General features: G+C 43.2%; 1 pseudogene; it reads right to left on the bottom strand.

Annotated features, from left to right (window-relative positions):
- Positions 1-1597: 1597 nt before the first annotated feature.
- LOC120608918 (uncharacterized) lies at positions 1598-1713 on the bottom strand (annotated as a pseudogene).
- Between the last annotated feature and the right edge of the window lie 10949 nt (positions 1714-12662).

The raw sequence follows: 12662 nt of genomic DNA, 5'->3' as shown, positions 1-12662 counted from the left end.
TAGGGGTTATAAAAAAAAAAGGGAGGTAGTCATAAAACAGAAACAATAAAAAAATCTTATAGTTGAAAAGTAGACAGTAGAAATGAAAGAGTCAACAATAATTTTGGAAGATAAAGTTTAGGAAGAAGAAAAGAACAGAGAGGTAGGAAATAAAGATAGAAGAAAATTAGAGTACAATTCCAGGAGGTCAAACATCCCGGAAAACAGGTGCTCCAAAAGAGAGGAGGGGGACAAATGAGGAGAGAATATCATTTCTAAAAACTCAAGCATCAGATGTCTCAAACTACCAGACAAGATTCTGAAGAGACATGATTTCCAAACTAAAATTCCATTTCCAACCAGACAGGCAATGAAGTCGGAGGGTAGAATAAAGATATTTTTAGATATACAGGTTCTCCAAACTGCACTTCTCACGCATCTTGTTCTCAGAAAGCTTCAGAGCATGTACTTCACACACACAAACACAGGAGTCACGAGGCAAGAAGAAGAAATGGGATCCAAAAAGCAGGGTCCCCAACATGGGAAAAAAGGAATCCCCCTCATGATGACTAAGGAGATACAGGACAACTGTGCCAAGCAGCAGACTCAGAGGCAGGCAGACCTGGTGGGAGAGAATGGAGGATAACGAGAGTAGTGAACGATGTCCCGTGAAAAAGGATAAAACCGAGACATCGGTTGATAAGTTTGAATAGATGGAGAGAAGATTTACACTTCCAGTGAAATCTCTGAGGATATATGAATGGTAAGCACTAGAAAATGAAGCAAACACATAAAAGAATTATGAGCTCTTGTATAAAGAAAAAGCTGGAAAAGAAAAGAAATGGGATCATAGTACACTACATGGCTCAGCTCGAAATATGGTATTATGACAATGTCAGTTTTACATGCTGAATAGTCTAACGGATAAATTAGGAGGTAACTACTGGAGAGGCTGTGAGGGGCAGTGGAGCGAGTGAGGGAGGAGGGCGTGAGACAGTTCGATCTTCATCGTCAGCGACAGTCAGTCAATAGTCTCTAGAACTAATAAAGAAATCAAGAAGTGGAGGAGTGCGTTAGTTTTCTATCCCTGCCGTAACCAATAATCAAACACGAACACAAAATTATTACCTGATGGTTCTGTAGGTTGGAAGTCTAACATGGATCTCACTGGCTAAAATCAAGGTGTCTGCAGGGCCGTGTTTTTTTGTTTGTTTGTTTTGTTTGTTTGTTTTGTTTTGTTTTGTTTTTGAGGCTTTTGGATGAGAATTCACTTTCCTGTTTTCCGGAACTCCAGAGTTTGCCTCCTCCCTTTGGCCACACGGCTTCCTTCCTCTCCTTTTAAAGTCAGCAAGGACGGGTCAAGTCTGGCTTCTAACTTCCGCCTCCTTCTTCCACTGCTAAGGTCTCTTGTAATTACAATGGACCTATCCAGATAATCCTGGGTCATCTATGTCTCTTAAGGTCAACTGGCTAGCAACTCTAATTCTCCTTTGCCACATCACCTAACATATTCACAGGTTCCAGGAATTTGAACATGGACATCTTTGGGGGTCATTATTCTGCCAACCACAGAGTGCAAATGTGTGTTATTTATTTTTAATTATTTATTTATTATTTATGCCTACAGCACCTGATCTTCCTAGGTGTTCTCCCATCCAAGTACTAACCAGGACCGACCCTGCTTAGCTTCCGAGATCAGACATCGGGCTTGTTCAGGGTGGTATGGCCGTAGTTATGGGGAAATGTGAGAAGAAACTATGAAAGAGTGGAAAATATCTTCTTTTGGGGAGAAGAACTAGAGTTAGGGAGGGGTAGGGTAGAAGGCAGCTGTTTTTCCTCATAAACTAGTACTACTATTTGCCTTTAAAAAAACTATGTTAATGTATAACTTTAATTAAAATAACAAGTAAATTGCAAAACAAAACTGCCATCGCCAGGAAGGAATTTTAAACAACGAAAAGACATAATCAGATTTACCTTTTAGCAAGCTCCCTCTTGAAGCAGTGGGGAAGATGATTTACAGGTGAGGGTTAAAACAAAACTCACCTACCAGTGATATGCCTGGGGATGCATCTCAGTAAGCTTAAAAAAAATACAAAAAAAAAACAAACAAACAAAAAAAAACTACCTCTATCGATGTCTGGATGGTGTGATCAAAACCCTACAGAGGATATCCGAAAAGAAAAAAGAACTCAAAAGACAGCAGATTTAAAACCAGCATCCAGAATCCTATACTTAATATCTGGTACCTGATCAAGTCTGTCTGGCTTCCTACTGCAGCTCAGACTCCCCAGGGAAGGGACCAGGCCCTCATTATGGCTATGTATAAACAAGCACCTGTTTTAAGCCCTTGCACAAACAGCGACCCACAGTTTTTAAATACAAACTTACCCCTTTCAGGTCTCCCCGAAGTTCCCATGACTGCCATGGTGCCACCAAAGGATTTTTTTTTTATTGTTATCTTGGCTATTACCTACTAAATATTTCCTTAATTTAAAAGTAATGCAAACTGCAGTAGCAAGACAAGGAAAATTATACCTGAAGAGTTAATGGTCCATTGAAACCAACACAGGCTCCTTTCACTGACATTTTATGTTATTGTACCATAAAGATAATGGGCGATGATTCATTCAACCAAGAAGGAAATAGTTCAAAGAAAAATTATTTTGGTTCGATTCCCAGCATAAACTGTATGTGAGTGGGTGTGTGAGTGTGTGTGTGTGTGTGTGTGTGTGCATGCACATAAACACACATGTGTTAAAACAGTTCACAGAAATAGGAGAATCCCCTATATTTGATGTTACAGTAACAGCTAACACAGGTGAATGCTTGAGAGCTCGTGAACCTGACAGGACAACTGTGAAGTAAATAGTATTATCACCCTTATTTTATAGATGAAGCCACAGAGGCTCAGAGAGATTATAGAATTTATAAAGAACAATCAGCTTAGTAAGTGAGTGAGCTGGGGGTTCGAGTCAGCATCTCTCTGACCCTCTGTGTGTACCACACTGCCTCTGGGGCAATGGGCCTCAAACCCTTTCATTGGGCAGAGTTTCAGAAACACCAACCAGAGCAGAGCCCAGCTTACAAGTCAGGGCAACATTTCTAGCAGGAAAAAACATTACGCCATTGGGTGGATGTCATGAAAACCAGTGTCATCCACAAAGGAACCAGACACCTCGAAACGATGAGCCACTCCCCAGAGCTCTGCCTTTCATTCACTACTACTGACTCCTCTGAGCGTTCATTCCCTGGCAAAGAAATTTGGGAAAGAAAGACCAATAATTGATTTTTTAAATCCAGTGCATTTTATAAAAAGAGTGACCATGCACACATCTGAGTGACCAAATACCTTTGTCCAAGTCAAAGCTCCTTGGTGTCCCAGGGAAATGGGGTCCAAGACAGCCGCCACCTCCTCCAGGATGGATACACAAAATTCCTTGGTGACACTTAGTGGCATTAGCAGCAATGTATTTACTGATATTACCTCCATTTTTTAAAAAAATATTTGAAAATGAATCAGGAGAATATAGATGATATTAATTTCTCAAATTTCTATAGATAGGCTGTCCCAAGAGCAGGAGTTGGCAACTCTTTCTGTAAAGGGCCAGACAGTAAATATTTTAGGCTTTGTGAGCCAGTCTGTCACAACTATGTTACTCTGTCACTGCGGCATGAAATGAACACAGCTGTATGCTGATAAAACTTTATAGACACTAGAATTGGACTTTTATAGAATTTTCACATGTCTTAAAAGTAGTACTTACATTTTTAAATGGTTGGGGGGAGATTAAAAAGAATATTAGTGTTTTTAATCCCTGCCCCCCGCCCCAATCATTTAAAAATGTAAGTACTATTTTCACTCACGAGCCACACAAAAGCAGGCAGCAAGATGGATTTGGCCCTTGGACCACAGTTCGCCAGCTCCCACCCTCGATGTCAATCTGCCCTGTAAGCAAGGTCTTGATTTGAACTAGGGGAAGGACAAAGGGACATCCAGGGATCACACCAGCACACAAGTCACATGTGGCTTCTACACACAGCGTGAGCGAAAATACCTCAGTGTGGCCTCAGAGGGGCCAGCAGATCACTCCTCCGGGAATTTTCCTAAGGGAAAAGGATAGTTATTCACACGAAATTGCCCCTTTGGCCTCCAGAGCGCTGACCAAATGCATTGCTCACCAGTGACTCTGGAATATTTGACTCCTTAGCAGGCTTTTTCTAACCCAGGAAACAAGCCGTACCATACCGTATTGTCCACTGGACATTCTTTTTACTCCTTCCTGGCAAGTAAGGCCCCAGAAGTCAACACGAGGACTTGAGGAGCCCACTCTTTCTTAACCGCACCCACACAACATTTGGATCCGCGGCTCGTATTTGGAGTCAACCCTGGTAGTGACGGTGTGAAGTACTGTGCTTCCCTTATCAGACTTCTCCCAGAGTGTGTGAGGCCCCTCCCTCCCAGCTCTGTGACATTGGAATGACAAACATGTGGCTTGAATGATAAAGCCAGCCTTGAACTGGCACCTGTGCCTTCTCACAGGTAACTGGCTGCAGGTGTGGTGTCTGTCTTGATGGAGACAGCTCATTATTTGACAGTTATTCATATTTTCACTGATGTTGGGGGTAAGAGGTCAGAAGTGAAATTTTTTTTTTGTACACACAGAACAATTCCCGCACGACAACACAGCACTGAAACATAAAACGATGCCATTGCGAGCATGTGCTTGTTGGAGTCTTGTGGGTGAAATTAGAAACTTGTCCATGGACGGGGTGGGTACCGGCTAGCTCGGCTCCTTCTAAGGGGAGCTCTAGTGGCAATTTGCTACTGTTTTGTACAGACAGAAGCAATGGAAATCAGCATGTTAGCACTGGTTACCCTTCTTTCGTGAACTAGCCTTTTGAATGAATTTCCCAAGAGAAGTGGTTTATAATACACCACCACGCTAACCTTAACACATTTTGGAAATTGGGTACAATAAACTCGACCTGGCTGAGGACACCCCATACTATATTTTGTGCCTTTGCTCAAACATCCAACTACATCCTTGTCTATTTTATAGAAGTGAAAAATCATCTTCTGAATTCTGCCTCTGACATTTCCATAAAACTCACTCCCACAACATATCCTAACATATATTTGGACTGATGACAACCTCAAGAGTATCAGGCAAAGACAGAAAGATCCAGGCTTGACATCAAAGCCCTGAGTTTGAGCCCCAGTTCTGCCTTCTAACACCGAAGTTGAGAGATGTTTCTCAGTCTCTGTGAGCATCGGGTCCCCCATTATGAAATGAGGGTACCTTCATTTGAAATCCCCATGCCGGGGTATTTATTTGTGAGGGTTAAGTGAGAGGAAGGATGACTTGGAGCGGTTACTCTCAGACCATTGACCTGAAATTTGCAATGCTTTCTTTCTAAGTTTGCAATCCTAACATGTCATGTTTTCTGTATTCATTGCGGAATGATAGTAAAATGCAATTATCTTGTCTTAGTACCAACCGACACAAGGACATTATGACCACATGGTCCAAAGTAAGAGTTCCCGCTTTGTTTATGAGATATTTTTAAGTTCAGCATTTGGATGGTCAGGGCCAGCGGTGACAAGCCCAACATCTAGGGGCTTTTGTAATCTATTGGGGCTTTTGTAATCTAAGTGGTCCCAGGGGAGGGCCCTTCACTCTAGGAAAGGCAAGTAGGAGGTCAACGGGTACATGGTCTCAGTGTCTTCCAGCAGAGTCAAATGTCCTTCAGGCCACCCTCCCCGCTTGGCTAGGGTCAGGACCTCAGTCCAGGATGTGGCTCTCAGGACCTCCATTTCAGCGGGATTGTTTAGTTCCTACAGCTGGGAAAACCCGGGATAATGAACTCTGAGTCACTAAATCACAAAAGACGAGCATATAACCAGATGCCAAGGTATGGGTTGGTGAGAAGGAACAGTAAACTGTTGGCAGAGCGGAATAATCACACTGGCAGGCCAGTGCATTCCCTCCCAACCCAAGAGAAGCCACATTCAAACTGGGGACTCTTTTGAGTTAAAACAAAGGAGTACAGGTGTTCTTAATGCATTTCTTTCACGAAAGGTATTTTGAGTCATTCTTCCACTTTCTTGAGTTGCTGCAGAGCTCTGGAGAACCCTGTAGCTTGAATTGTTCAGCTAAGTCTCCCGGACAACACTGGGTACTCAGTGGTCATGTCCTACACCTGTCCCACACCTATCCCCCAAGCATGTGCTTGGCAACATCTCCATTCAACCCTTCCAGCGATGGCATGAGGAAAGGTATGTTGTTGTCGCCATGTTACATAAACCAAGGTCTAAAAGGAGACGCCTGCCCAAGGACATGCTAAGTGCCAAACCAGGACTCAGACGAGGGGAGTCTGACCCACGGTCTCAACTGTGCAGTTTTACCGCCCATGCTAGACTAAATTACTACAGCCAGCCTCTGACCGCAGCGCCCCCTGAATTCTTCTTGGTGACTTTGGTGTTCTTGAAACTCCCTAAGCACTGTCAACTAACTACTTATAAAGTTACTGCTGAAAAGGACGCCTTCGTTGCCTGATCTCATCTAAGATCCGCTGATCTAATGCATTCAAATTAACTATTAAAATTAAAATTAATTAACTCTCTCCTCAGTGTGTCTTCCTACAAGAAGAATCACAGCTACAGACCATTAAAGCTGAGATTGACCTTCAAAATCATGTGATCCACATTTACTCTTTTATGGATACAGAAAATGAGATCCAGAGAGGTAAAGTACCTAGCTCAAGGTGTTTCTTAATGTAGGACTCATCAAATATCTACTGAGTGCCTACTAGGCACAAGGTATAAAATACACACCATTGCCTGGGTCAAGATTCACGCTTTTATTCTTACTGCAGCAACTTTCTCCACTCTATGCTACATCCAAAAAGGCTGAAAGTCATTGTTTTTTAAACCAAGAGGTAACCCTTCCCCTGATAATGCAATGTAAATTGTGCCTTGGGTCTAATTGCTTGTCACTCCTTGTCATCACGTTAAATTTTTATCCCTTGAGATATCTTGGGCTATAACTGGCTCCCTCTTGCTCAATGCTCTGTGCCATATGGATGTCCCCAAAGACAGATGCTGGTGGACCATACTGATGCCATGTCGTAGTGAGGCCCAGGAGGGTCCCGATGTGACAAGTAATTCCTTACCATATTTCTTAACCCATTCAACAACTCTGAAACTAGCTGCTGAAAGCTTAAGAAACTGAAAAATTAATGAACTGCTACGCCACCCCAATGACTGCTTAAGGGAATCCCAGTTAAAAAGCCCTCTAGACTAAAGAGCAATCATGGCCACCAACCCTGAGGCAGGAGGCCAGTAGACCGTCCTACTACGCTGCCCATCTGCATGATGGAGCCAGCAGCAACGGTTGCCTAGAACTCATCAGCACGCTAAGTCTCAGCTACGTTTCTGTGCCCCATGACCCACATCCGCCAGCCTTCGGGCTCCACTTTGGGGTAGGGTAGTGGGATGGTTACAGAAGAACATGAAAAAGCCATGGAATTCTACTTGCCCTGAAAACAAACAAAATCCTCGTTTCATTGGAACTCGGTTTTTGTGTGTTCACCGCAGAGTGCAATTCTGGCTGCCGCCCCGACGAGGTTTGTTAAGATGCCCCCAAGATGCAGCAGTCCCGTGTCAGCTTTCCAGGACAGGGCGGGCACATCGCCACACACCTCTGAGCTTTAATGTCTCCCCGAAAGTCAAAATCAATTTCAAATCCTTTCTGCCTCTACCCTCCACGGTCTGAAAACAGAGAGAAAAGAGAAACGATGTCATTCGATTTTCACCGAATGGATATTTATCGAGAACCTATCATATGCAAGGCAGAAGGGTATAAAGATGGACAAGCACAGCCTTTCTCCCCAAGATCTGAGTCCAGGTCAAGCCTCAGGACATTCACCTGTCAGCCTCCTGTACCGGAAGTGCTGTTCTGGGGGCGGCAGTGAAATGACACCCTCTAGGAAAGCAGAAGCGAAATAGGATTATGGGAGGAGGCGGAACAGTGTGTAAGTGCTGTCTGCGGGCTTTGGAGTCAGCCTGCTGGGGTGCGGGGTCCCAGGCCCACGCGTGACGAGCTGTGTGACTGGACACAGACTGTGGCCTCTCTAACGACCCTCAGTTCCTTCACCTGGAAAACGGGCTGACTGCCCTAAGGCGGATTCTTACAACGCCGTAGAATACCTAGCTCGTGATAAGAGCCCACTAAATGTTAATCGTGACTGTTTTTATTTATTAACCTGGAATCTACCTAAATTAATGAACATCGTACGGCAACAAAGTTTGGGGGAGACAGGAGGAAGAAAGGAAAGAAGACAATATGCTTCTCTTCGAATTGTTCCTTGAGGAAATAGGAAGTTAGAATAAAATCCAAGTGTCAGTGAAACACATAATGATGCATGATCAAAAACAGAGCCTCCTCCTTCCTCCTTAGCGGTGCCCCCGCCGACACCCTTCCCGGGCCCGTCCCAGAGTCACGGCACCTCTCGCTTGAGGTCAGGCCAGCGGCCACTTGAACACCACACGCTGACCTCTCATGTCCCCTTCCTCTCTTCCCCATAGTCAGGGAAGTGTTTGTCAAAAGGAAGGTTGTTTTGCAAACGAAAGCTCTATCAAACTGCACAGGCCCTGGGGCACAGACGCGAACTCTGCCACCAGCCAGGGGACGTCCCACAACACAGGCGGGAGCCTTCAGTTCCAGGATAACTGATGCTCCCGGGCAGGTCCAGATCGTGCACAGTTAAGAGATTTATTGATTGCCCGCGTGTTCAAGTTGGTTCCGGGGTTGGAGACTGTCGGTCTCTGCCCTCACGTCCAAGTGAAAAAGACCAATAGCAATCAAGTAAACAAACTCTGAGTCATGACTCAGAGGCTCCGCAAGCCTGTATTTGCAGCAAACAAGGAAAATTTTTACTATCAAATAGATTTTTATCATTCAAATTCTCGGAAAAAAACCATTTCTTTAGGACAAGTCTTTATTAACCACAATATTATTATTAACCCCCTCCTCCCAGCACCGGATAATCAAACAGATACCATAAAGCCACAGGGCACATGCAACCCAGAAAACTAAAAGAAGTCGCCTCAAACGTGGCATCAAGTTGATAGCATCAGCTCTGTCTGCACCGCTGGCATCACACCCTGGTTCCAGCTTTCACCTCACGACTGCAGAGTCCCTGGGGTACTGGGCTGGTCTCCTAACTGGTCACCCCGCTTCAGCTCTTGCCCCTCTCCAATTTGTTCAGTACGTGGTAGCCCAAGCCATCTTTCTAAAATGCACCTCTGATCATACTGCTCCCCCTCTTTAAACTCTTCAGTGGCTCTCGTTACTCTTCATCTGAAAACAAGAAGCTTAAGCTAAAACACAATCGAGGCTAGTGTTCAAAATACACAACACCCCAGGCCTAACCAATCAGAACGCAAGTCAGATATGTGAACACACAACTCTGATATGTGTACACTTACTTTAAAATAACCTGCATATACTACCATCAATCCACTTATTAAGCATCAGGAAAATTAATTTTTTTCTTATAATATTAATGCGAATATAAGTTCCAATATTTCCTTTCCCAGGGGACTGGCAGGCTTATGCTCTCCTGAACACCAGACTTAGAGACTGCTGATTCAGGCCATGAACCAGGAACTTCTGTTATAAATGCATAACATAAAAATTAACTAACGGAGACAAAAATGTATTCTTGTTGCTGTTGACAGCGCGCCTCATACCAGACCCTTGGACCTGGAAATGTCATGGAAACCACACTGTAGCAGAAGAAAGTATATTGTAAACACAATGAGGGGATCTGGCTATCGACAGGCGTCCCCTTCGGGCATCCCTTTCGTCAAGGAAATAAATATCGTGTCATTAGTTCAATGCAAATTCAGGGTGTTAAGCTCCTACAAGGAATTTTTTTAAAAGCATCTATCTCCTCTAAAAATGAAGCCAACAACCAAGAGACTCGGAAAGACGAATATGTCTTGATCATTCCCAATCTAATTTTGCTGTCACTGTAGAAGTAGAATTGAAAGAAATTACCCTCGTAAACATTTTCAAAGAACTTTTCCATTACAGCAGATGTAATTGGTGTGCTCTTCAAAAGAACAGTCACAGACACGGGCAGGCAAGTAGGCAAGGACGTGATGCCAAAATCCAGGGAGCAGATAAGGCCAGATGTAAATGCACCTTCCCCTGTTCTCTGAACACTGGGCCCCCTTCCCACCTTCTGGCTTCTTGTCTGTGCTGTTTCTCATAGACGTGCTCATCCGGACTCCTCTCCCCTCCCCCAGACAATCGCACGCAAGCACGGGCTGGTGCATGAGACACACGCACTCCGACTTAAACTGTCTAAATCCTACTGGCCTCCAAAGCCCATCGCAAACATAACCTTTCCTAGGAAATCTCCCTGATCCGTCCCCACTCGGGCAAGAAATTACAAAAATCAACCGATCTGAAATCTCATAGCCCTTTCTCTGAACCATACGCTTAATTACAAAACAGATTTAAAGGTGCTGTTCCGCTTTACTCCTCCTGCTGGATGGTACCCACGTGGCGATCTCAGACTTCTTATCCATTCATTATGACACCTAGTGCAATGTTTTGTCAATGGCTGATACTCAGTAAATCTGTATTTGGTGAATGAATGGTGAGACGTTTCGTCATCAAATAACCTTTCATTGCTGGTATCATCAGGCCAGGTTTTTTTCTTTGTTTCTGAAACTATCATCTTTAAGAAACAAAACAGATCCTCGAATCGTGGATAAAAATTCCCCTCACAGAATTCTGAGCTGTCATGTAGAAGACACAGACTGCAGACTAATTTGAATGCTCGCTATCTATGTTTTAGTCATCATAGCACCTTCCTGATAGAAATTATGATTATAATTCATTATGAAATTAACCGATATTCTCACCCAAATGCTAGGGGCCAATGGTCCACCTGAGAATCTATCCAGGATGGACAGAGGATATTGCAGAGGATATTGCAAGTGGGGGGCGGAAATCGGAGCCATCGCAGCCACTGGAGGTTGGACGCCCCGTCTCCCCTTCTGCCATTCGGAGGTTGCTCTTCAAAACCAGACAAGATCCTGGCTGTTCGAACTTCAAAACAGCCATTGTACAAAAGTCAAAGTTCTAGGCGGTTGACCATGAATAATGCATTTCTATTTATAAGGCAACGGAATCTATGTGTAAACCTTAATTTTAAGTTAAAATTCAACCCAAGGAACAGGTAAAGTCATTATTATTCTATGCATCCCTCAAAACTCTGATACAATCATTACAATCCTATCAATGGGAATTTGTAAATTAAAAAAAACAGTGCTTCCCCTGAGAAAAGGACACAGACGGGGAAAGAAGAAGGGGCAGAGGGAAGAGTTCTAATAATCTAAGTTAGGTCTCTTTGTGCTTAGCTACCTCTTTTTAGCACTGACATTTTCAAGTCTTTTGTGAAAAGGAAATTTTAAGAATGTGCTGAAATCTCCTTTTCAGGATCAATTCCTGGATAACTCGTGCTTTATTTGGCTTAAAAAAAAAAACCATTATAATGATAATAAACTTGAGGCGAACTGAAATAAAGATCCCTGAATATACATAGTTTTTTGAAAAGTTAAAGTGAGCTGTCCACCTGGGAAATTTTAAAGGTCAAATTTATTTTTTGTGTCTAAAAGATAAGGATATTTTTAAACACCTCGATATTACTACACCTAAAAAGGATTAACAATAATAATTTTTATTATCACCGAGTTATCTAGTCCATATCCTAGTGTTCAGATTTTCTTATCGTAAACATATTAAAATATGCAAATTAGGTCCATATCATGTGACTGGTTGTTAGTCTCTAAAGTCTTTTTTAATGTAGAGTTTCCTTCTCATCTCTCTTTTTTTTTATTTCCTTGAAATGTTTTGTTGAAGAAACAGGGTCATTTGTCCTGTAGTTCCTTACTCTTGACACTTCGCTGACTGTGTCCCCAGAAAGTCAACACGTTCCTCTGGCCCCTGTACTTCCTGTGAGTGGTAGTCGAGTCTCGATCTGATTCGAGTTTGATTTTCTCGGCACTTCACGGATGAGGCAGTGTTCTCCCATCAGCTGGGCTTTTACTCTTTTTGTGATGTTTGCAGCTTTTGAGGATCATGGCCTAGATCCATTAATCCATCGGGGTTTGCAAAGTGGCCCCTTCTATTCCAACCTGTGTCCCTAGGTGGCGGCATCAGAAGCCGAGGCTTTCTTCTCAGTGACTTCCTGACTCCTGTCAGTCATCATCATTAATACTTCTCCGAAGAGAAATGACTTCTCATCGACTCTTTTGTTGCCTCAGGTACGGTTCATATAGAGACGGCAGGATAAACGCTACATTCTTCATTTGCCAATTTTAAAATAATGAGTTATTTCCTAGTATTCTCCAAAGGTGACCAGTGATTTTTCCAGCACCATTTTGAACTCATGGATTCAAACAGATTTGATGTGTTTCAATCCCTTTTAGTTGTTATCTTTATTGATGTTAAAATATTTGCCCTGTGGGAGCTTTTGCAAGTTGGCTCCTGAGTTCCTTCGACATGTCCCTTCTCGTCTTTGACAGCTTCTTTACTTTCAGTTATGACAAGTTGCCCCAGGCACACCTTGTTTACTTCCTTCTGAAAGTGGAAGCAACCACC

Source organism: Pteropus medius, unplaced genomic scaffold, assembly GCF_902729225.1.
Source record: "Pteropus medius unplaced genomic scaffold, Ma_sr-lr_union100, whole genome shotgun sequence".
Classification (NCBI taxonomy): Eukaryota; Metazoa; Chordata; class Mammalia; order Chiroptera; family Pteropodidae; genus Pteropus; species Pteropus medius.
Note: the sequence above shows the minus strand (reverse complement) of the source record. Positions and strands in the feature narration are given on the sequence as shown.